Source organism: Lagenorhynchus albirostris, chromosome 17 (genome assembly GCF_949774975.1).
Source record: "Lagenorhynchus albirostris chromosome 17, mLagAlb1.1, whole genome shotgun sequence".
Taxonomy (NCBI): Eukaryota; Metazoa; Chordata; class Mammalia; order Artiodactyla; family Delphinidae; genus Lagenorhynchus; species Lagenorhynchus albirostris.
Genome location: NC_083111.1, coordinates 7876932 through 7901023, shown reverse-complemented (window position 1 = coordinate 7901023; position 24092 = coordinate 7876932). Strand labels below are relative to the sequence as shown.

Here is a 24092-nt window from a genome sequence, read left to right as displayed (position 1 = left end):
ATGCAACGAGGCAAACTCCATTACCTTTTGGGACCCGGGAATGAGTCTCTGTGGCTCAGCCCACAGCTTCACCCCCGAAGCCATTCTTTTCCTTCTTTCCTCCCTCCCTCCCTCCCTCCCTCCCTCCCTCCCTCCCTTCCTTCCTTATATTTATTTAGGTATGCAGTGCCGGGTCTTAGTTGCAGCAGGCGGGATCTAGTTCCCCGACCAGGGATCGAACCCAGGGCCCCTGCATTGGGAGTGCGGAGTCTTACCCACTAGACCACCAGGGAAGTCCCTCATCCTTTTTCTTGAAGGGTACTGCATGTTTGCAGCTGAGTACTTTTATCAGCCTGTCTCCTACCTGTGGAATTTGGGGAGCCCACCAGCCTTATTTTATTTCATCTTCTTTCTGTCCCTTTCCATCCAAGTGTCAGTGTTTCTGCTGGAATGACATTCTCAAAAACCTATGGGCCATTATTCAGCCTGCCACAGATTGCTCAGACAGGATAATTAATACAAGGAGGAAAACGTGACTTCTGAAGGATGCGTTTGGCTACCTACGTTATAAAGCACCACATACACAGAATGCAATCATTCACCGCTCTTAAATGTGGATTTAAGGTATGTCAGGTCTTTAAGTCTCAAGTTATACACTAGAACACGATATTATCTGAAAGACCTTTCAACTGTGCTATATCTCCTTACAGGAAAAGTCAGAATGAGTGCTAAAAAGTAAAAACTGGACTGTCCAGACGATGCTCATGACTAATAAATAGAGAATAATTTTAAAAGGAAGGAGGTGCTCAAATTACAGCAGGAGGTATTAGGGACAACTTCCTCATAGGACCCCAAATGAGCATCAGGAAGGTTTACGAAGCTGTGGAATCTGCTTCCTGGAAAATTTTTAACAATTTCTTTTGAAATTAATGGCATCAAGGACTTTCTTTCCTGAGTTAGGCCCCCACTGCTGGCAAGGTGGACACTGAAAAAGTGGCAATCAACTACTTTGGAAAACAGTTTGGTAAAAATCAAAAAGTGATACCATACAGCCCAGCAATCCCACTCCTACGTATATATCCTAAGTGAACGCTTGCAAATGGGCCCCTTTAAACATGTTTAAGACAGTGTAGTATATAATGGCAAAAATGCCAATAAGCCACGCATCTCTTGACAGGAAAATCGATAAATACGTTGTTATGTATTCACACCATGGACTACCGTACAGCAGCGAACGTGAAGAAATTATAGCTACGTGCTTCAATGTGGATGAAGCTTAGTAGCTTAGCAGCAGGTGAAATAAGTAAGTCATAGAAAAATACATACATATAGTTCGATACCATTTAATAAAGTTCAAATCAAGCAACACATTATAGAATACTCGCATATGACACAATTGTAAGGAAAAGAAAGTCATGAAAATAAACCAAATATCAGGGTATTGATCAACTGGTAGCAGAGTGAAGGATGGACTGGGGGTGGGGCAGCAGGGGTCTACAGGGAACTTCAGGATTTGAGGCATGTTCTATTTCTTGGGTCAAATGGTGGGTTCACGAGGGTTCATTTTATTATGCAGATGAATAATTTCAACATATTGCGTAGTTTTAGAGTATAAACCAGACTCAAGATAAAACTAAAAAATTCTCCCAACGTCATTTATTTATTTATTTATTTTTGGCTGCGTTGGGTCTTTGTTGCTGTGCGTGGGCTTTCTCTAGTTGCGGTGAGCAGGGGCTACTCTTCGTTGCGGTGCACGGGCTTCTCATTGCAGTGGCTTCTCTTGTTGTGGAGCACGGGCTTCTCACTGCGGTGGCTTCTCTTGTTGCAGAGCACAGGCTCTAGAGTGCAAGCTTCAGTAGTTGTGGCACGCGGGCTCAGTAGTTGTGGCTCGTGGGCTCTAGAGCACAGGCTCAGTAGTTGTGGCTCACGGGTCTAGTTGCTCTGCAGCATGTGGGATCCTCCCAGACCAGGGCCCGAACCCGTGTCCCCCGCATCAGCAGGCGGACTCCCAACTACTGCGCCACCAGGGAAGCCCCATACAGAGGGTTTTTTTTATCACTAGCCTTCCTTTTGGTTCTTAGAGTTTCCATCTCCCAGTTTATATTATCCATCTCTTCTTGCACGTTGTCCACTTTTTGAATTAGAGCCCTTAGCCTATTAATCATAGTTGTTTTAAATTCCCAGTCTGATAATTCCAGTATCTCTGCCATATCTGAGACTGGTTCTGATGCTTTCTCTCTCCTCAAACTTTGCTTCGTGTCTTTTGGTATGTCTTGTAATTTTTTGCTGAAAGCTGGGTATGATGTACTGGGTGAAAGGAACCCGGTACTGATTCCCATGGAGGTTTCTGCTCTGGTACCTCTACTCCAATAAACTGTGATTCTCTGTATCTGCCTATCTGTATCTCTAATTTGGGGGGCAGTGGTTTGCCCTGTGACCTCGGTCTCTGATGAATCTAGTTAAGAGTTGTTGCTTTTCAGTTTCTGAAGTCTTTCTCTTGCTGTGAAGATGGGAGTAATGACTTCCAAACTTTTTACAAGCCAGCCTGAAAGCTGGAAGTCCTCCCTTTTGTTTATACCAACAACAAGACACTCTCATCTCTGCAGACCAAGATACAATTTACTCTATTTGCCTCACGTAGGCTCTTCCCACTAATTCCAGGCTCTTGTCAAGCACACAGAGGAGAAATCCTCCATCAACCTCGGAATTCGCCAGCGATGGGGCCGTCCTCACACCCTCCAGCCTGGCATGCCTGCTGGCTTCTGCAAGCCTTGGCTCAGGAGATGAAGCCTGGACACACTCAGGTTGCCATCTTTCCAGAACTCTCTTCAATCCACCTGTACCCGATTCGCTGCCAAATCCAATGTAGATCCTGCCTCTTCTCTTTCTTTCCCTGTTGCCACTGGCCTGGCCCAGGTCCCCACTCCTTCTGTTCTCTCTTCTTCACAGGGCATTCTACCAGCTTCCACCCTGCAGGTCTCTTCCCAACCATCCCAGTTCAGTCCCCACCATCAGTGAAGCATGACTTGGATCATTTCGCTGCCTCCTCAGGAACTGTCAGTGTCTTCCCAGTGCTTTCTGGATTAAATACAACATGCCTTGTCCTGACATTTAGGACCAATCTACATTTCTAATCTTAATTCTTACTGATCTCCTACAGACAACCTACTTCCAGCCAAACTAAAATTATAGCATTTTCCCAACACCTGGGCATTTCCTACTCTGTGCCTTGGCCTTATTTCAATTCTGCCACCTAAAATGCTTTCTCAGTTTGCTAAATTCTTACCCATTCTTCCCAAACCACCTCCTTTATAAAAGGACCAAACACACACACCACAACTTCACAAAAAATAGCTTTGTGAAGTTCACCTTTGTGAATCTCCAGGCCACTCTCACTTTCAGCATTTAATACTCGCTTTTATTAGAGTGTGATTGTCCTTCGGGACCTGTCTTTTCTATGATATTTCTAGTTTTCTGAGGACAGAGTCCGTGCCATACTCATCTCCATATTCCCCTATAATATCTAACACAACGCTTTGCAGACAGTACACGCTCAACAAACATATCTTTAATTTAAATGAAACCATGTTATTTTAGGAAGGCAATCCGTGGTTTTCAGCTCATTCGTTATGGTTCTGATGTACTGGATAAAATAGATGATACGATATCCCTGATAGTCACAAGGGGAAGAAGGACTGGGAACCAGAGGAATCCCAAATGGTAGAACTCAGAAATGTTCATCCACCTCTTAATTCCTCCTTCATTGCGTCTCTGTCAATAGCTACGTGTTGACCAACTCCCCAAAGATTAACTACATTTTCTATCTTTACTTAACTTTTTCTCTTACTTAATGACCATTTCATTCAAAGGAACAAAGTTTTGAATCACTTCATGAATGTTACTATACGTGCGTTGGGAGCAGGTAACCAGGAGAGATACTGGCAGCCAATGAGCCTGGCAATTTGCGTTGTTGGGTTTTTTTATCTCCCCAAAATGACAAATGACTATAAACTATAGACCTTATGCTGTTTTTCTTACAGACGGTGATCACCACAACTGTTAAATCCTTATTGCTAAGAAACTACTATACTAAGAAGAATATTCAAATCATCTACCACTTGCCATTGATAAAATTTAGTGCCAGCAATAAACAGCTCCAGATCTGGAATATTACACCCTTGCTGTTCCCGCCACCTCACTGGAAATCACATAGCTACAGTGATAGTCAACATTAACACTCTCAGTCACTAGAGTAAGATAAACTTTTTCTATTGACTCTATTTTTATTTTGGTAAAATACACATAACATGAAATTCACAATTAGTGACATTTAGTGCATTCACATTGTCGTGCAACCATCACTACTATCTAGTACCAGATACACTGACTTTTTTTTTTCTTTTCCTAATGGCTTTTTGCTAAAATAAATTAGAACTATCTGCTATAATGTAAGCACTATTCATTTTGCAGAACTGGATATTTTCAATCTCTTAGACTCACCAGCTTTTGTCAACAGGACAAATAAACAGCCCAAAAGAAAGAATCACTGCTGGGTCCCTTTGTTGGTCTGTGTAGAGGTATTCTGAAAGTAATAGGAAATTGATATCCATTTGCCTTGCAAGGACCAGGCAGCAACGTGGTTTCTAGCCCCTGGCGGTATGTTTCTGGAACTATAACAAACCTGGATGAAACACAGGAGACCCAAGACCTTGGCACGTTTTCACCTAAGCCAAGTCACACCATTAAACCTCAGTTAGGAAATATCAATAACTTGGGGAAGGTGGATTGCAGTTTAGCGTATTACCAGCTGTCAGCACCTCAGGAAATAAATTGAACAGCCAGGGAATTGAGATATGAAAAGTAAAGAAAGCAATCATATGGGTCTCCTTTAATATCATCTGTGGCATGACCACCCCCTGCCAGCCTCACGCCACTGCCCCTCCCCAGCTGAAACAAACATAAACAGTAAAACAGAAGTTTCATTTTATTTTTAAAGAAATAGGGACAGAGCGATTATAAAATTCCAGAAATATAAAAGTTGATGTCTCAAAGACCGCTACTCTTTCTATGCTTATATTTTCTAATATAAACCAGATGTTTTGAGTTTTTCCAAATAACTTCTTTCAGAGAAATAATGCTTTAGTCTTTGGCATGTTTTTGATCTTAGGTCAATTATTCTTACCTACTTTTTCCTCAACCTTCACAGATGTTGTTTTCATACAATTCTAAACGTAAATATCCCCTAACTGGGCTAATTTGCATTTGCAGCTGTTCATCTCAACATTTAATGTTTATCATATAATAAGGTATTGGTTTTGGAAAAATTGGAATTTAATGAGAAAAATGCATTTACAGGCATATCTCAGAGATATTGCAGGTTCAGTTCCAGACCACCACAATAAAGCAAATATGGTAAGAAAGTGAGTCTCATGAATCTGTTGGTTTCCAGTGCATATAAAAGTTACGTTTACATTACCCTATGGTCTACTAAGTGTGCAATAACATTATGTCTAAAAAAGATCATGGACATACTTTAGTTTAAAAATACTTTATTGCTAAAAAATGCTAACCATTACCTGAGCCTTCAGAGATCTGTAGTAATAACATCCAAGATCACTGATCACCATCACAAACATAATGAAAAGGTTTGAAATATTTTGCGAATTATCAAAATGTGACACAGACACGTAGTAAGCAAACACCCTTGGAAAACGGGCACCTATAGACTTGTCCTACTCAAGGTTGCCACAAACATTCAACTTGTAAAAAGGCAGTATCTGCGAAGTGCAATAAAGCGAGGTGTGTCCGTAGACAACTCTTTTGACCTAATGATATCCAATTCTTTAGGAAACATTTGGGGGAACGTTAGCCCAATAGGGTTAGCAAACTAAGATAGAAGGAATGGCCCAATATACATAAAAATGCCTGAGGTCTCTACAATGGGGGGTTTCCTCGACCAACATCAAAAAAGAGGGAAGGAAAATTCTTGAATTCAAAAAGTGTCCTTGAATTTGTTAGATTTATTGTTAGAGTGAAAAATGCAACCAGTTTCAGAATGAATTAGATTCAATCTTTCTGAGGTTTCACTGACGGGTTGCATGCATTTCAGGCTCGTAGAAAGCCCAGCCAGTAACACAAATCAAAATGGCCATAAAAACAGATATAAGCTGAAACTAGAAACTTCCACTCTCTGACCAAGACACTGCCTCTCGCCGTGGCCTGGTCCCCTGCCCTGAGCCGACTGCCAGAGATGGCAGATAAACACACAAACACACACCCAGGTGTCCTAATCCAAATCAGGCCACGTTAGCGAAAAAAATTCACCACTTGGGCCTCATGACACAGCACAAGGGAGCAACTGTGGTGTGTGTGCCTTGGTCCCCCAGACAGTTAACATAAGCCACACTGCAGAATACAAAACAAATACACCTCCCTCCTTCCTGTACCACGCAGCTTCTTTTATCAGCTGCCTGGTGCGCCCCTTAGACAGGCAGCCCCATCGGGTAGACTGGGCACGATGCTGTCTGGGATCCATCCCGGGAAAGCCCGGATGGGGGTTCTATGGAAAACTTCAGATCAGCACTCCCCTCGGCTCCCCCACCCGACCCCAGCACTGCTTGTTAAGACAATAGGACAGCGGGGGCGGTCTGATCCCGAGTCTAAGGCAGCTCAGTCTAGCGCAAGGACACAAAGGCTGCTGAAGGAGGGGCCCAGCGTCCGCTCTGGCCACTGCCTGGCAACGCCAGCCGCGCAGACTCCTAGCCACCCGCCACCCGCCACCCGCCACCCCGGGCCTCGTCACGTGGCTCCGGCGTGGTCTGGGGTCCACTGAGGCCGCCGGTGCTCTGCCCGCTGCTGCACAGGAGCGAGGACGTGCACACTGCTCGCCCCACAGCGGAGCGAGCGTTTCCTCTCATTCCCCTCCCCTTCCCGCGCCGATTTCAAACCCCAGTTTGCTGGCAAAAAGCTTTGCGAGTGTTTAATTTTGGAGGGCTTGCTGGCTTTCGGGAGCTCAGGAATAGCTGAATGCTATTCATTCTGGGGAAAGTGGATTATCTGGTTTCTAGGCTAAGACCTGGCCCGAGGCCAGTAACACGTTTTGGTAAATATTTCAAGGACCAAATGTAAAGTATAAAACAGGAGCCCTAGCCGCAGAACAGCAGTAGCACTCCTGGGGAGACACAGTAATGGCCTGGCTGGATGAGGGTGTAAGAGAGGAAATGCACTGTTGCCTGAAGATGAAAAATGGGCCTAAATCTTAGTGCAGGGCCTCTGGCCTTCTTCCAGCGGGACGGTTAGACCTGGTATCAGGGCTGGTATGGCAGGAGTCGCTGAGATGACGCATTCTGCTGACAAAGCCACCCAAACAGCTGGCGAGCTGCCCCGCTCCGCCCGTCTCGTGCGCTCACCGCGACCGGGACGCATCCGGCACGTTCATCATCATCTCCGGGGTGTGAATGGATGCTTAGCAGGCAGATAATTCCGCAGGCATATATGTGTGTATTATCATGCAGATACGACAATTATTTCGTAATAGAAATGGAACCTGGGCCGTCTCTGCCTGACTTTTGATCCTGCCAGCGCTGCAGAAAAAAACGCTCGCTGATATGTTCCATAGTCAGGAAATGGAAGCACAGAAGGAGAGCGAGATTACAGGCCACTCTGTGCATTCGCTAACACGTGCTGTGATTTTAGCCCTTTCTTGTGGATATCTCATTTCACAGGGAAGGGGAAAAGGCAAATGGAAGACAAAGAGGCCGCCACCCAGCATGCACGCATTTTCCATCCCAGTGTGTAACTAGAAAATAGAACAGAGTCATATAAATAAGGCAAAAGCGTATCAACAGACCAGTTGCTGTAAAATGGTGCAAAAAAAAAAAAAAAGAGAGAGAGAGAGAGGTGGAGGAAGAGAGAGAGAACAAATAAATGAAAGAAATGTGTAAAACTGACTTTTCCTTATGATAACTTTCTTTTGAGTCAGATCAGCATTACCCCACTTTGTTTCATTTCATGTTGAGTATACAGATAGTAGATGTCCATAGAGAGAAATGATTTTCTATGATAGATATTAAACTCAGTTAGGGCCAGACACGGTACTATTCCTTGTTTAATTCCATAGCCTCAAACTCTTGGTAGAAAATCTAATATTAAACTTTTTTCTTATCTAATTTGGCAGGAATTGGAAGATTTAGGGGAAGAAGGAAGTTAAATAGGATATGAGATCAGGTTTAACCAAGCTTGAATTGACTGAGCTGTAAAAAGAGGGAGGGGAAGGAAGCATTGTTGTCCAAGCCACTGAGTCCGCCATACTCCATTTGTAATCAAGGCGGCAATGGTTAGTCAGTGGCCCAGGACACCCCGGGTGTTTTCTGAGAAGAGCATGTGTGAAGAGGGGAGCAAGGATATTTGAGGGAAACTAGTACCCAACCAATCACTGATATTTATGGGCCATCCTAAATTGTTTATAACTTGGGAGATACTTTAGTTTGCATCATACTTAGAGTAGTTTCAATCATAGTTTAAGGTTAGAAAGATGTGACCCATGCAAACGTTCTTTCATTTTAATTTGGATCTATTTCCTGCATCTAAGGAACGTGATGGTCCTGTTAGCTCAACTCCCCCCCTTTCAGCCTCTACAGGGGTCACACCTTGCCAATACTGGAGGGTGCTTATGCATCTTGATCCAGATAAACTTAGGGGTGCTTGACTGATCCGTCATAATTCTTTCAAACTGTTGGTCCTGTTTTGGATCAATTCATTGCCCTTTCAGCTGTAGAGAAAGGAACACCCTCTGGGGAGAATGATTTGCACACACCTCTTTCATTTGCCTGGGGCTGCTATGTGAAAACAGCCACCTGCCGCCGTCTGGCATCAATCCATCAATCCATGCCCTGCTGCTTGAGCAGCTGGTGGTGCCTCCCATTCCTTAAGTACTTGAGAATCCTTCCCCAGGAGCTGGGCCATTGATTAAGTGCTTACTTTGGAAGAGGTGTAAGTAAGGACTACAGCGTGATCATAGAAACCACGTGTGCCCACTTGAACAAGAGGAAAAAGACATAGAAGAGCATTTTTAAAGGGAGGATGTGATTTTCTGTTTCAAAAGTTGCCCCCCCCCGCCCCGCCCCTGATTCTCGTAGATCAAACAGCCCGATAGGAGCTCTCTTTGTTGAGCCAAGCTGGGAATAATAGTTCCTTTGTCTGAACACCCAGTATTTATTCATTTAACACTTGGTAAATGCCTACTAAGTGCCAGGCACTTTAAATGCATATTTGTTTTTACAAACAAACCTACAAGGCAACTATTATTATCCACCCCACCTCTACTACCACCACAAATATAATAAATATAAAAATCAGATGAAAGGAATGCAACTCAGAGGAAATGCTAAAAACTAATATAAAATTATCAATAAAAAAGATAGCCAAATACCAAAATATAATATTATTAATATATTATCAAATATTATATTATCAATATAATATCAATAAAAACATATTATTAATATAATATTATCAGTTAAAAATGATAGCCAAATACCAAAAATATATAGACTTCCATAAAGGAAAACCTTATCATTTCACTTTGTAGTTTATTATTCCTTTTCACTAAGCTTGATTTTCCTAGAGGTTTCAGAGATTTGACCTAAAGACGATAGCTTAACAGTTCTCTTTGGAAGATAAAATGTTTATTAGCAAACATATACTTCTAGTGCATGGTATTATTTTATTTTATGCTAAGATGTGAGCTGAGAAATGTGATTTTATTTATTGCAGGGGCACCATATTCAAAACCCCTTTGGTGCTATATATGGGAAGCAATGGATGGACCATGGTCCCATTAGCTGTGTTTAAATCTCCATTCTAAACTTTAATACTCTAAATCAAGTTTTTGCTAATGTAACTTGCCACAATTTTGGATGTGTCTTTCTGGGTTTTTCTCCTTTTTTTTTGCTGTATGCGGGCCTCTCACTGTTGTGGCCTCTCCTGTTGCGGAGCACAGGCTCCGGACGCGCAGGCTCAGTGGCCATGGCTCACGGGCCCAGCCGTTCCGTGGCATGTGGGATCTTCCCAGACCGGGGCACGAACCCGTGTCCCCTGCATCGGCAGGCAGACTCTGAACCACTGCGCCACCAGGGAAGCCCGGTTTTTCTCCTTTTTTAAGTGAATTAGATAACCTGACTACATTAAGTACAGTTTATTTTATATGTATGTTTATAAGAGCACCTGCCATACCAAATATTCAGTCAACGTGGGTCATTAAAATATATAACCTCAGCAAATTAAAACGTAATCATTAAAACATCTTAAACCAAAAGAAGTAGTAGAGGCACTTGAGAAACTATCAAAAAAATACTTTATATTTAGTATTTTCCATTAGGGACATAGGTCTGGAATTCATCCCCACAGTTGAGAGTTGCAGTCATGGAGTGGGTAAGATTACCAAAGAAGAAATTCATGAAGGAGGGAGGCAGTCCTTAAAGGATAGAATCTTAATGGAAATATCTCCAGCTGGGCGTTGAGGGCAGTGGGCAAAACTGAGGAAACCAAAGAACAAGGCAGGGAAGTAGGGGGTGACTGGGGGTGTGCAGTCAGTGGAACAGCGGGTGGGGGGCATCTTTCACTCTGGGCTTTGGAGTTTTGGAGACTGGAGAGAAGCCAGTGTCATTACTGGCACCTGAGTGAGCCCAACACCTGGACACCTGGACAACTCCCCTGACGTGTGTACATGTCCTCATAGGGGCTCTCTTTCAACAGGCTGAAAGAGGACATGATATTGGCATGATGGTTTTTCCATGAAGTTAAACACAAACACTGACACTGTAGAACGGGAGAGGCCACAACAGTGAGAGGCCCGCGTACCGCAAAAAAAAAAAAAAAAAAAAAAAGAAGGATTTTAGAAGAATCAAGCTATAATTCTTCTTGGATCAATACCTACATCCTAGTAAGCAAACCTCAACAATGATCAGCTAAAGCTCTCAAAGACCTAGCGAATGAAACTAAAATGATAAGGGTAACATGCATAAGGAATGCACACAAAATATGCCAGGGGGTAAAGCCACCTACAGAAAACTCAGAGAGCTAGGACAGGGAGGTTCTGCTCAGAACCCCACGGACACGGCCCTCAAGGGGCAGGCCGAGCAAGAGGCATCCACGGAGGAAAAAGGAACCACGCCAGCGCTGTGAGGGAAACGGGGAGCGTGCGGGGAAGTCTGAAAACAAGCAGGGTGGACGCTGTCAAAAGCCGGATGTAAAGACTGAACAAAGATCAGCGGCAGCGAGGAGGTCCCAGTGACCCTGCTGTTCTAGGGGTGCTGGGAGCAGAGCCAGGGAGCGGCGGGGATGACGTGGAGGTGCGTGAGAGGCGCTTGAGCCAAAGCCTGGTGACTGAGTCAAGAAGTCCGCTGTAAGGTGCACCGGGAGAGCTGTGTTACTATTCATAACTATTCATGTATGCAAATGACTTACTTTCAAAGGGAGGGAGGGAAGGAAGGGAAAAGTAGAGAGGCTCTAATATCACCCTTAGTTACTCATATCCTGATACGATTCCTGGAAATAGTGAGGCGCAGATGAGTTGGAGCTAGTGCGCTGGGAATTGCCTGTGACCCTGCCTTTTAAAAGATTCCATGTGACTGCACTGCAGAAGAGGCAAAATGGAAATACAGGGCAGGTTAGGAGGCCGCTGCAGGAATCCAGGAAGGCGGTGAGAGCGCAGCCTCTTCACAGGCAGAGGGGGCATCATCGTGGAAATGGACCTAAAGATTGGAGCGCCTCCTGGGACGGGAAGGGATGAGAGATGAACCCAGAAGGGCGGGGGTAGGACACGGACCCTGGGAGAGGCTTACACGGCTGGGAGGAAGCCACCTTACCTTTGCCGGCTGGAGAGCAGGCTGGGAGGACGGACGTGGGTGTAGGTAAATTGTAGGTAGAGGGTGGGAAGTTACCAGAAAGCACGCGCATGCCCTCAATTTTCTCAATGACTCACGAGGTGAAGTTGTCTGCTGAGAGCAGGGGGCGTAGGAACTGAGAGGGAGTCTGTCTTGAGAGGAGCGCTGAGGTCTATAAATAGTCTTCTAACTAATTAGACTGCGGAGGGAGACTGTGGGTCTCTCTGGGCGCACTGGAGGCCTCATGGTGACCTCTTACTGGGGGCCACAAACCCAGCTCTGCGCCCACTGCTGCGTGTACCAGACGTGCAGTTAACATACCCAGCTCGTGGGGCTTTGCAGCCGCAGGGTCTCGGCCATATTCGAACAGCACTGAGGCCTGGAAGAAGCTATTGATTCCAAAGTGGCAGCTTTTTAAAAAAATGGATCATTGTCAATTTTTTGCTTGTGCTTTCAAAACATATGGCTTGATGCTAACTGAAACAGTGTGGCCTTCGGAAAGTTTCTTAACTTCTCTGTGCTTCCTTTGCCTCTTTTGGAAAAAGTAAACAACCTAATTAATCCTCACAGGATTCTTGTGACAATTAAATAAAATGATATATGTAAAACACTGAAAAAAGTTTCCGTTTATAAAAATTAAAGTGCTCAATAAATGATAGTCATTTTTGTCAAAAAATATGACTTGTACATATATATCCATACCTTGAATGTATATATATTTATATGTTCAGTGAAAGTATACATATACAATGTGTTGTAGCATTAATATATGTGTGTATATGTATGTAGGTATGCACATATATGTGTATTATATATGTATGTATGCGTGTATAGACACACATATATATAATTATAGCAACCATTTATTCAATATGCATTTGTCGAGCACATTCTACGTGCCAAGAACGACGCTAGATTCCGAAGAGACAATACTGAACAAAAATAGATGAAGCATCTGCCATTATGGGGTGAACAGTCTGATGGTTACGACAAGAAGAGGGTCAAACTGATGTAAAATGACAACGTGCTCAGTGCTGTAAAGAGCTCTACCGAGTGCAGTGAAAAGGTAAATCAGCACAGGTCAGGTGGTTCCGCCGCACCTGAGGTCACAGGCTGCCGTGTCCTCGTCCTTCTCCCCGACTACATTACGATTCCTTCGAAAGCTGTGGATCGCTGCCTACTCCTCTCTGTTTACGGCACCTGACTGCTGACCCCCGTGCACACAGCAGGTGCTCAATGTGTGTCTGCTGGCTAACCTGATGCCATGGGGTGTTCACCAGCAGTTTTAGTCATGACAGCCACGTGGGGCACCCACTGCCTTTCTTTATAAGAAACCGCAGAGGGACATCTTGGTGGTAACGGAACATCGCCGTTGACTGGCTGATTTGGCAGGAACAGCTCACCCCAGACACTGCGTGAACTCTCAGCCCAAAATGCAGCGTCACTGATGCTTTTCCTTTTAAAAAAGCACAAATCGCAGTGTTCTTTGTGCTAACATACATCGAGGACCTATATGTTTATTTCCTCTTGTTTTTCAGCGCAACTTCCATTGATCCAGCAGGTCGTCGGGAAAATGGAGGAATGATTGTTCAATGGGTACAGAGTTTCCCTCTGGGATAGAGGGAATTTTCTAGAAATGGATAGTGGAGATGGTTGTACAATGTTGTGAATGTACTTAATGCCACTGAATTATACAATTAAAATGGTAAGTTTTGTTATGTTGATTTTACACAATAAAAAATCCCCCCCCAAAAAAGATTTAAGCTTGGGAATTTAGAAAATAGAAAACAAAAACAAAAAAAACTAGGTATGAATAACTGTCACCTTTTCCTTAAAGTCCTTCAACAGTTCCCCATTCTCTCCTGACCAAATCCCAACCAGGCCCTTCATGGACTGGGTCCCGCTTGGCAACTCCTATGTCTGTCCTTCCTGAACCCCAGGCTCCACCCAGGCCAGATAGCTTGTGTTTCCCCCATCATGCATCTGTGTTTTGCCTGCATGGGTTCTGATCTCTGGGATGCTTTTCTCATCCCCCACCTTCTAGCTGGAAAGGTGCACCTCAGCTTAGCCTCCTCAAGGGAACTTTTCCCAACACCCATTTCAAATCTTGCAGCCCCAGCCAGAGAAATGACTGCTTTCTCTCTCTCTCTCTCTCCCACTTTCCTTTGTGTAGCTCATTATCACAGCAAACACAACATTAAATGCACTTGTTTATTTATAGGTCTGTCTTCCTGTGCCCTACCTTGGTGGCAGCAGGGGCAAAATCTTTGTTTTATTTGCATACTATGGTTTTAAAATCTTTGGCTCCAACGGGGTGACCTTGGGCAAGATATTTAACCTCTTCTAGATCTGTTTCACCTTCCATACAATTTGAATAATAATAATAGTCTCTATGTCATACAGTAGTTATGAAGCATAAATGAAATAATGCATGTGACGTGCTTAGAGAGGGTCCGATGCACAATCAACAATGAAGTATTTGAAGAAAGGAGGTTCATAACCAATAACAATTGTTCAGTGGCTAAAAGGATGAATATTTAACGTTGAGAGTTGACAAGAAGAATGAATAACCTAATTCCAGATGTTTATTTAGAAAGACTAATGAGGAAGCTGAATGACTAGAAGAAAGAGCATTATAGGAGAACATCTTTTGCTGTGTGTATCATAATATAGTCAACATACTTCCAACAACCTCCCACGTTTCTGCCATAAACTCTTCCACTCCCTCCAGAACCAGGCTGATCAGGCTACAGAGGTCTTTATAACTAAAATATCAGAGTCGGAACGAGGGGAAGATGGCGGAAGAGTAAGACGCGGAGATCACCTTCCTCCCCACAGATACACTAAAATATCAGAGTCTTCTTAGAAAACAAAAACTCAATGAAACCGATAAGAAAGGCTCATTGCCACAGTCTTCAATACCGAACCAGTGGAGGCTCTTCATGCTTTAAAGAATATAAGGCAGTCCTGATGTGGACGTTGAGGAATTTTTGAGTGTTGTCTATACTGACCCACTTGCATCAGAATTTTGGCAAACTAGCCTGACTCCTGGAATTTAAACCAGTAAGTGACCTTTTCTCCAATCAGCTTGGCTTTGGGTGTAAATTCTTATTTTATTTTATTTATTTTTTATTTTTTTGCGGTATGCGGGCCTCTCACTGTTGTGCCTCTCCCGTTGCGGAGCACAGGCTCCGGATGCGCAGGCTCAGTGGCCATGGCTCACGGGCCCAGCCACTCCGCGGCATGTGGGATCTTCCCGGACCGGGGCACGAACCCGCGTCCCCTGCATCGGCAGGCGGACTCTCAACCACTGCGCCACCAGGGAAGCCCGTAAATTCTTATTTTACGTAAGCAGATGCTGGCTATTTTCAAGGTATGGAGCTGGCTCATGCGGTGGACACAAAACATTATGTGACGCTATGCACCGTTTCTTCTAAGGCAACACACACTGCAGGGAACAGTGCCGGAGTCCTCCAGGTGACTGTACCCGATTTCCACGCAGTCCCATTAAAGCGGACTCCACACGGAACCCCAGGAGTGGAGCTCGTGACCAAGGCCTAAGTCATCAGCTATCTCACTTCCCCATCCTTTGATCTTCATGGATCATATGTGACCTAGTCAATGAAATGCAATGACATTTTCACTGCACCTTCTGGGGAAGAGACTCTCACTCATAACCTTTGACCTAAGACGTAAGAGAATGAGTGGGTTAGCAGGGACCTTTCTGGTACCCACAAAACCCAAGGCTAAAGTCAACGCAGTGGAAGGCAGAACAAAGGTTTAAAAGCTGGCAGGTGCCAATGGTGAGCCTGAGCCCTGAATTGAGTCCTGTCTGTAGGTAGCATCCCCTTTCAGCTTTTGAGTCAATAAATTCCCTTTTGGACTAAGCCAGCTTGGGTTGGGCTTTTCTGTAACCGCAACTAAATAATCCCAACTGGCCTTCATCAAAGCCACTCTTCCCAAACGGGAGCTCCACACTCTGATTCCATCCAAGAGATAACTGGTGTCTCTAGAGAACCCACATGTGAATAGAATCAGGGCATATTCAAGAGGGTAAGTGTCTGGGTAAGAAAATCTCTCCTTTGGGGATACCTGTGGTTCACATTTCTGTGTGGGCCAAGAAACTCCTATAAATTTCACCTGTTGACACATTTTCTTTGCGGGCACTTTGCTACTTCAGGGGGAGGAGCCGGAAACAGAGGTGGAGAAGGGAAAGCATGAGGCAAAATGCGAATTATTGTGCAGGAAGCAATATAGCAGATGGCCTTTTCGCAGAGGGCTGGCGTGTGGGTACATGCGGTGTGAATTCACGGTGGAGAAACTAATCAGGCAGTGTTATCTGATCTGGAACAACAAGAAAAAGAAAGGGTCTCTTTCATTTTCCCCTGCTTTGGTATGTCTGAAAGCCCTTATCAGTGTGATAGGGCCTGGAATCACCCAACCAGAAAACCTTGACGGGATTGTGCTAAAGTGGGGACCTGGGATCTGGGTTGTTTTCCAAGGACCAACCGTCATTTCATTTTCAGAATGAATCTGGATTTTTGTTCTGTGAAAACAGGGCAGGTTCTGGATTGAAAACAAAAGTCAGACGTGCTGATGCTTGAATGTAAAGAACTACGGAGTTTCATAAGTTCTTCTGAGTAATAGAGGCTCGTCTCCAGCCTGGGGCCGAGGAGGCAGCGGGAGCAGACCCAGAGTCTGTGAGGTTATTTCTCCCGTGAAAAGCAAAAGCCCGAAGCAGGACTCTGAATAATCTAAGTGCAGAGCTGCTCCCATGGAAGGCGACAGAGCTTTCAGGAGGGGCCCTGGCTTCTGGGTACCAGGACGGGTTTCAAACTTGCCTCCATCCCCCACTGTCTCCATGGTGACAGAGAAGTTAGTTATCCTCTCTGAATGTATTTCCTCATCTGTAAACATCAGTTACGTTCTTGAGAGAAGTAAGTGGTTGAATTACATCAAGAGTGTATGGCCCATCGCAATAACCCAAATAAATGGCAACAACATGATTTCAGTTACTCTGGGGAGACTTGGATCAAATACAGGGCTGCAGGTACTGAGACAGGAATACCTTCTTCTCATTTGTCAGGCAGAGGGGGCAAAGTTCAGTTTCTTCTTAATGTGATTTTCTGCAGAATATCAAGAGAAAAACACCAATTTGCCACCAAATTTCTGCATTTTTCTGGCTTCTTCGAAGCTCAGCAAAATCTTGTCCCTAAACCGCTGAACAGCTCTATAATTCCAGACTGGCTAGAGACAAGACCAAGTCAAAAGACTTTCATTGGACCATCAGTTTCTCAAGTATTCCCAAGTATAAGAATTGGGTTTTATTCCTCTTTTTAGGCCAGATACATAGCACGGCACCTTACGGGTTGCTCAAGAAATTTTTATTCTCTTATCTAAGAAAATGAATTCATTCTCAGACCAGCCAACCTAAACTTCTGTTGGAATGTGCTCCAAGAAGCTAGGAAGGATGGAAGGAAGGAAGGAAGGGAGGGAGGGAGGGGGGAAGGAAGGAAGGAAGGGAGACTCTCTTGGTGTATTAGTTAGGGTAAGAGCTAAGCTGCTAAGGGCTAATAAAGAAACCCCAAATTCCAGTGGTTTAAAAGCAGACAGGGAGCGGCGCAGTGACGGCGGCGGCGGTGTCGGCGGTGGTTGCTATTCGGAGCCGTTGAGACGCCTCTGCGGCAGCTGCTGGTACAGGTGGCTTGCGTGGACGTGGGCAGAGGCGGCTGGCCCGCCACCGCAGCCCCAGCGCCCACGGCCCCGGCAGGTAGATGAAGTTCCTGATGGAGCTGCAAAACCACCCACAAACAAACTACCCATTTTCTTTTTGGGAACTCATGACACTGCTCTTTTAGGCCCAAAGGACATATTTCCTTACTCAGAAAATAAGGAAAAGTACGGCAAACCAAATAAATGAAAAGGCTTTACTGAAGGTTTATGGGAGATAGATAACAATCCGAAAGTGAAATTTTCAAGTCAACAGGCATCAACTAAACAATCAAATGCGTCATCTGATGTTGAAGTTGAAGAAAAAGAAACTAGTGTTTCAAAGGAAGATACTGACCATGAAGAAAAAGCCAGCAACGAGGATGTGACTCAAGCAGTTGACATAACCACTCCAAAAGCTGCCAGAAGAGGGAGAAAGAGAAAGGAAGAAAAACAAGTAGAAACCGAGGAGGCAGGCGTAGTGACTACAGCAACAGCATCTGTTAATCTAAAAGTGAGTCCTGAAAGAGGATGACCTGCCGCTACAGAAGTCAAGATTCCAAAACCAAGAGGCAGACCTAAAATGGTAAAACAGCCCTGTCCTTCGGAGAGTGACGGTACCTGAAGAAGACAAAAGTAAGAAAAAGGGGCAAGAGGAAAAACAACCTAAAAAGCAGCTTAAAAAGGATGAGGAGGGCCGGAAGGAAGAAGATAACCAAGAAAAGAGCCAGATTAAAAAAAGGGGGAAAAAGAAGTTGAATCAAAAAGGAAAAATTGGAAAAAAAAAAAAAAGGAAAAATTGGGCTTCCCTGGTGGCACAGTGGTTGAGAGTCCACCTGCCGATGCAGGGGACACGGATTCATGCCCCGGTCTGGGAAGATCCCACATGCCGCGGAGCGGCTGGGCCCGTGAGCCATGGCCGCTGAGCCTGCGCGTCCGGAGCCTGTGCTCTGCGGCGGGAGAGGCCACAGCAGTGAGAAGCCCGCGTACAGCAAAAAAAAAAAAAAAAAAAAAGGAAAAATTTAGCTAAAACAGGGCTTACATCAACCTCTGATTCTGAAGAGAAAGGGGATGATCAAGAAGGTGAAAAGAAGAGAAAAGGTGGAAGAAACTTTCAGACTGCACATAGAAGGAATATGCTGAAAGGCCAACATGAGAAAGAAACAGCAGATAGAAAATGCAAGCAAGCGGAACAAATGGAAACTGAGCAGCAAACAACACGTAATCTACAGTAATAAAAAATATAGCGCATTTTGGGCTCAAAGCATTAATCCAGTTACTGAAAAGAGAATACAAGTGGAGCAAACAAGAGAGGAAGATCTTGAGACAGACTCATTGGACTGAATTTCCCCCTCCCCCCTTGATGGAAGAATGTTCCAGATTCTAAATTGAGGACTTCGTTAATGGCATTATTACTGTGTTGTGACTGTTAAAAAACATTTCCTGTAAGATACACACTACATACTAAGGTCAGCCATCATTCCTGTTAAAAGTTTTTTACCAAGCTTAAAATGAAGCTTTGTGTTTGAAAGTTATAATAAGCTCAGATGAAGATGGTGGTTGGACATTATTTCATTTAGAAAATGTAAAAACTCATTTTGTTTTGAAGCTAGGTGTTAAACTGGAGTAGCTACTATACCCCCAGAGAATGGGGCAGTTGTGCCCTTCCCCTTGACATTCCTTTGTTGTTCAGTTCTTTAGAAGATTAATAATTGTTTTTTAATCCTGAGAGATTAAACAGTAGACTTGTTAAGGAAACAAAAATGAAACTGTAACCAAAATTTTAAAATAGAGTTTTTTTTAAATAAATAAATAAATAAATAAATATTTTAAAAAAGCAGATAGAAGTTCATTTCTCGGGACTTCCCTGGTGGTGCAGTGCTTAAGAATCCGCCTGTCAATGCAGGGGACATGGGTTTGATCCCTGGTCTGGGAAGATCCCACATGCTGCGGAGCAGCTAAGCCCGTGCGCCACAACTACGGAGCCTGCGCTCTAGAGCCCACGAGCCACAACTTCTGAGCCCACGTGCCACAACTACTGAAGCCCGGGTGCCTGGAGCCTGTGCTCTGCAACAAGAGAAGCCACCACAATGAGAAGCCCGTGCGCCACAACTACTGAGCCCGCGCACCTAGAGCCCGTGCTCTGCAGCAAGAGAAGCCACCACAATGCGAAGCCTGCATACCGCAACGAAGCGTAGCCCCAGCTCACCGCAACTAGAGAAAGCCTGTGCACAGCAACGAAGACCCAATGCAGCCAAAACTAAATAAATAAAAATTAAAAAAAAAAAAAAAGAAGTTCACTTCTCCACCATGCAACAGTGCAAAGGTGAGTGATCCTGCTGCACCAGGTCATTCTGATCCCCAGGGCACTGTTCTCACCAGCGTGATCAAAGCTGATCATAAAAAAGAGTCCAGAGAAGCACACACATTATTTTAAGGACTGAACCCAGAAGTAGCACACTTCACTTCTACTCACATTCCACAAGTAGCAACTCAGTCACGTGGCCACACCCAGCCACAAGAGAGGCTGCAGAATGCATGCACATCCGTGGTAAAGAGGATTAAAGACAAGTTACATGATACCTGCAGGGCACATATCTGATAAATGTTTTGCATCATGAATATATAAAGACTCTCAACACAATAATTAGAAAACCAACAACTCAAAGACAGTGAACAAAATATCTGAAAAGACACTAAAGAATATGGACAGATGGCAAATAAGCAAATGAGAACGTGCTCAACATCATTAGTCATTAGGGACATGCAAGATACCACAACACATCTGTTAGAATGCCTAAAATTGCAAAAATAGATGTTATCGATTATCAGTGAAGATATGGAGGAACTAGAACTCTCATACATTGCTAGTATATGACTCTAAAATGGTACAAGCAAGTGAAAACAGTTTGTCATTTTCTTAGAAAGTTAGATGTATACCTACTGTATGACCCATCCTTTCTATGCCTAGATATTTAGCCAACAAAAAAGAAAGCATATGTCCATACATAGACTCACACATGAATATTCACTGCAGCCTTATTTGTAATATCCCAAACCTGGAAACAACCAAATGTCCAGCAAAAGTTGAGTGAATAAACAAATTGTATAATACCTGTCTGATGAAATACTGCTTACCAATAAAAATGAATGAACTCTTGAAATACACAAACAGCCTGGAGGAACCTCAAAATAATTTCACTGAGTGAAAGAAGGCAGACTAAAAAGAGTGTATACTATATGATTCCATTTATATAAAATTCTAGAAAATGCAAATTAATATATTGTAACAAAAAGCAGATTAGCGGTTACCTGAGGAAAAGGGGATAAGGCAGAGAGGGACAGAGATGGGGGAATCGCAAAGGGATACAAGGACACTTTTTGGAGTCATAGATATATTCTCTGTCTTGATTGTGGTGATGTTTTCATGGCTGTAGACATATGCCAAAATTAGTGACTTGTACACTTTTAGGATTTGCAGTTTAATGTATGTTAATTCTACCTCAATTTTAAAAGTATGTGCCTTTTTTAATGGATAATGAGGAGAACAGGACTTGGTGGTCAATCGGAAGTATCCTCCACATCTAGTTTCTTTTCGTCACGTCACTATCAAGTTCTGGGATATTCTGGACCATAAGAAGGGAGACTATGGGAGGAAGATTTCTGTTGGGAAACAAGACTCAGGAGATTTATCTACAGCTCTTGTCCCTGCCTCGAGCTCACGCGCTTCTCAAGCATCGACCAAGCTTCCTTCTCTGGTCTTGATTCTTTGCAGTGAACACATCCCATCCTGCACAATTCCATGAAACTCTCCCACCCACTACCAGTCCACAGTGCCAACTGCCAGAGACTTTGCACCCCAGCCTCAGCCCGCCTGCCAGACCACACCTTTCACTGTAACCTGCTGGCCCCAGGCCCCACTCCAGTTCAGCCCACTGGACAAACTTCTAGCCAGGTGGATGCTGACCTGGCCAATGGGGTGATTTTTCTCTCCCTGACACTTTCAACAGAGTGAGAAAAGTGACTGTATCTGCACCCCATTGAAGCTCACCTAAAACCTTTCCCCAGAATTCCAGTTGGCATCAATGGGACTTTTTCTCTCAATACTCTTCCAAAAGATGTCTTCAAGTCTCACCCCTTTTGCAGCCGCCATGCTCCTTCCCAACTGCACAGCACATTCGTTTTGGTAACACTTTGGAATCGTCCCAGGTGGAAGGCTGAGATATATAAAGCCATCATAAAAGAATTCTAGAGGGCTTGGGCAGGATTATTCTAAGAATTCTATCCATCCACTTCAAGCAATTTCTTCTGTTGATCTTTGGGATTACTATGGAAACAGCCAAGGCTTTTGCTGATTTATCCCAGAATATCATCCTTGTGGGAGCATAGTGGGGAGGTATCACGGAGGCAAAGTTTTTTTTTCCTCTGACTGGCTCAAAGCGGGATACCAGAGCTAAGTAAGAAATAAGCCTATGTAAGAATGAGAAGATTTAAGGATTATAATTGATTCTCATAAACGTAGTTGGGGAGGAGCAGGGTTGCAGGGGGAGTGATTTCCATCTTCCTCCATCATGTACTCAGGCCTTACATGAGAAACACAGCGTACCACCCACCCTCCCTTTAGAGGTGAGATTTTTCTTGGAGGGGGGTGTGTGTGTGTGTGCGTGTGAAGGATGCTAGCGTGAGCAGGGCTAGATCAACGGAAATGGTGCTAGCTGGAGTAAATAGCTGCTGATGAATCAAGGAGATACGTGAGAGAAGAGACGGAGCATAGGAAATGCCAGAGGTTGACTAAGTTGAATTTCACTGGGACAATGAGATCGCGGCGGTCCTGTTGACCGAAGGCCTTCCCTCTTGGGTTCTTGGAGCAGAATTATCCAAAACAAACTGCAGGAGAGCCTTTCTCCAGCCAGAATTCTTGATAGGCAGTCATGTGGGGGTAATTGCGCCTTTGTCTGGCTCCCACTCCCTCCTCGCCCTCAGACCCTCTGATTTCTGCCTGAATGGAAAGAACTCTTGCTGCGATTAGGTCTTGGGGAGGCGTGGAGGGCGGGGAAGGAGAGGCGCTCCACCGTCCTGACAAAGGCCCTGGTGGTTTACCTCTCCCCACGTGAGACAGGCAGGAAGGAAGCTGGTGGTGATGGGCTGTCCAGGACGGCAGGCACTGCGGTAGGTGACTTCTCCTTCAATATATGCCATAACCCTTACAGCGTCCCATGAGATGGGAACTATTAACCCCATCTTCACAGAATAAAGGACCGAGGAAAATAATTTACAGAATAATTTAACCTAGGAGGTTAAATAAGTTGCCCAAACTTCACAGCTACTACGTGATGGGCTGGAGAACTTTTCCCACACCTGCCCGAAGGTGGGAGTTGACTCACCTGCGGGGGTCAAGAAGCTGGGGGTCTGGGCAAGGCTTGACGTCCTGAAACAGGTACTCAGTGCTCAATGATACCCAGATCTCACAGACAGAGGTAGAGACAGAGAGAGTGAGAGAGAGATCTCCATCCTGTTTGCCTCAGACCATGTTGACGCGGAGCCTCTAATTTTCAGACGATTTCTAAAAAGAACAAGGTCAGGTAGACTGCTTTTGCTATAGACCCTCTCCTTTTTGGCTGGTTTTTTTTTTCCCCTATGTTATTACAGACCGAGATTTTAAGATGTTACATTCCAATCTAGAAGGCTATGAGATAAGCGAAACTCAGTAGCAAACCAAGGCAATTAATTTACCGCCCTCGCTTGAGGCCCACCCTAGCAAGTATCCCACATCCTTTGGAGGGACGGGCTGACCACTGCCAGGGTCAAAAACCCTTTGCCTGTGGCCACAGAAGGCCCACACCGTCATTACATGTTCAGGCTGAGCTAAACTGCTCCCCCCGCCTCTTCGCAGGGTGACGCGGCCACGGTCCAGCATCTGTCCTGATCTGGTCAGGTGAAAATGAGCAGAATTGATCCACCCCAATCCCGGGTCTGGATCACACATCACCTGTGGCCCTCCACGGGCTTTTCTCTTCCAGCCACTGGAATGGTCGGACTCTGGGAACTGTCTTGAGAGCCACACACCAAACCTGGTGGAGTCACAGAGGAGAGGAGCTGCTTCCTCCAGTCACATCGTGGAGGAGAGCTGCCCGACCGGAAGTGTCAGCCTCGGACCGTCCTGAGATCAGGACACAGACTTGCGGCACGTAAGGCAGCTACCGTGCGGGGACTTTTCTGTTACAGCAGCTCGCACTTCCGAAGGCCGGGTCTGCTCACCTTCCCAGGATCAAGATGGGAACCTAAAAGCACCAGACCTGGGAGAATGAAAACCACTCTTCCAGAAAAAAGACCTATGGACTTCCGAACCTCAGGACTTTCCTCTCCTGCACTTCATGTCCCAACTACAGGAAGTGGGGAAAGACTTTCTGGAAAACCTTGTCTTTATCTGGTTTAGAAAGCAGCATTCAATTACGGCAGCAAGAATATATATACCTTATTGGAGGGTAAAGTCTTAAAGTAAAACATTCTTTTTCAGAC

At 44.6% G+C, this 24092-nt stretch overlaps 1 pseudogene; it reads left to right on the top strand.

The window, feature by feature from the left end:
• Positions 1 to 14659: 14659 nt before the first annotated feature.
• On the top strand, positions 14660 to 18357 carry LOC132508417 (PC4 and SFRS1-interacting protein-like; annotated as a pseudogene).
• The last annotated feature ends 5735 nt before the right edge of the window (positions 18358 to 24092 follow it).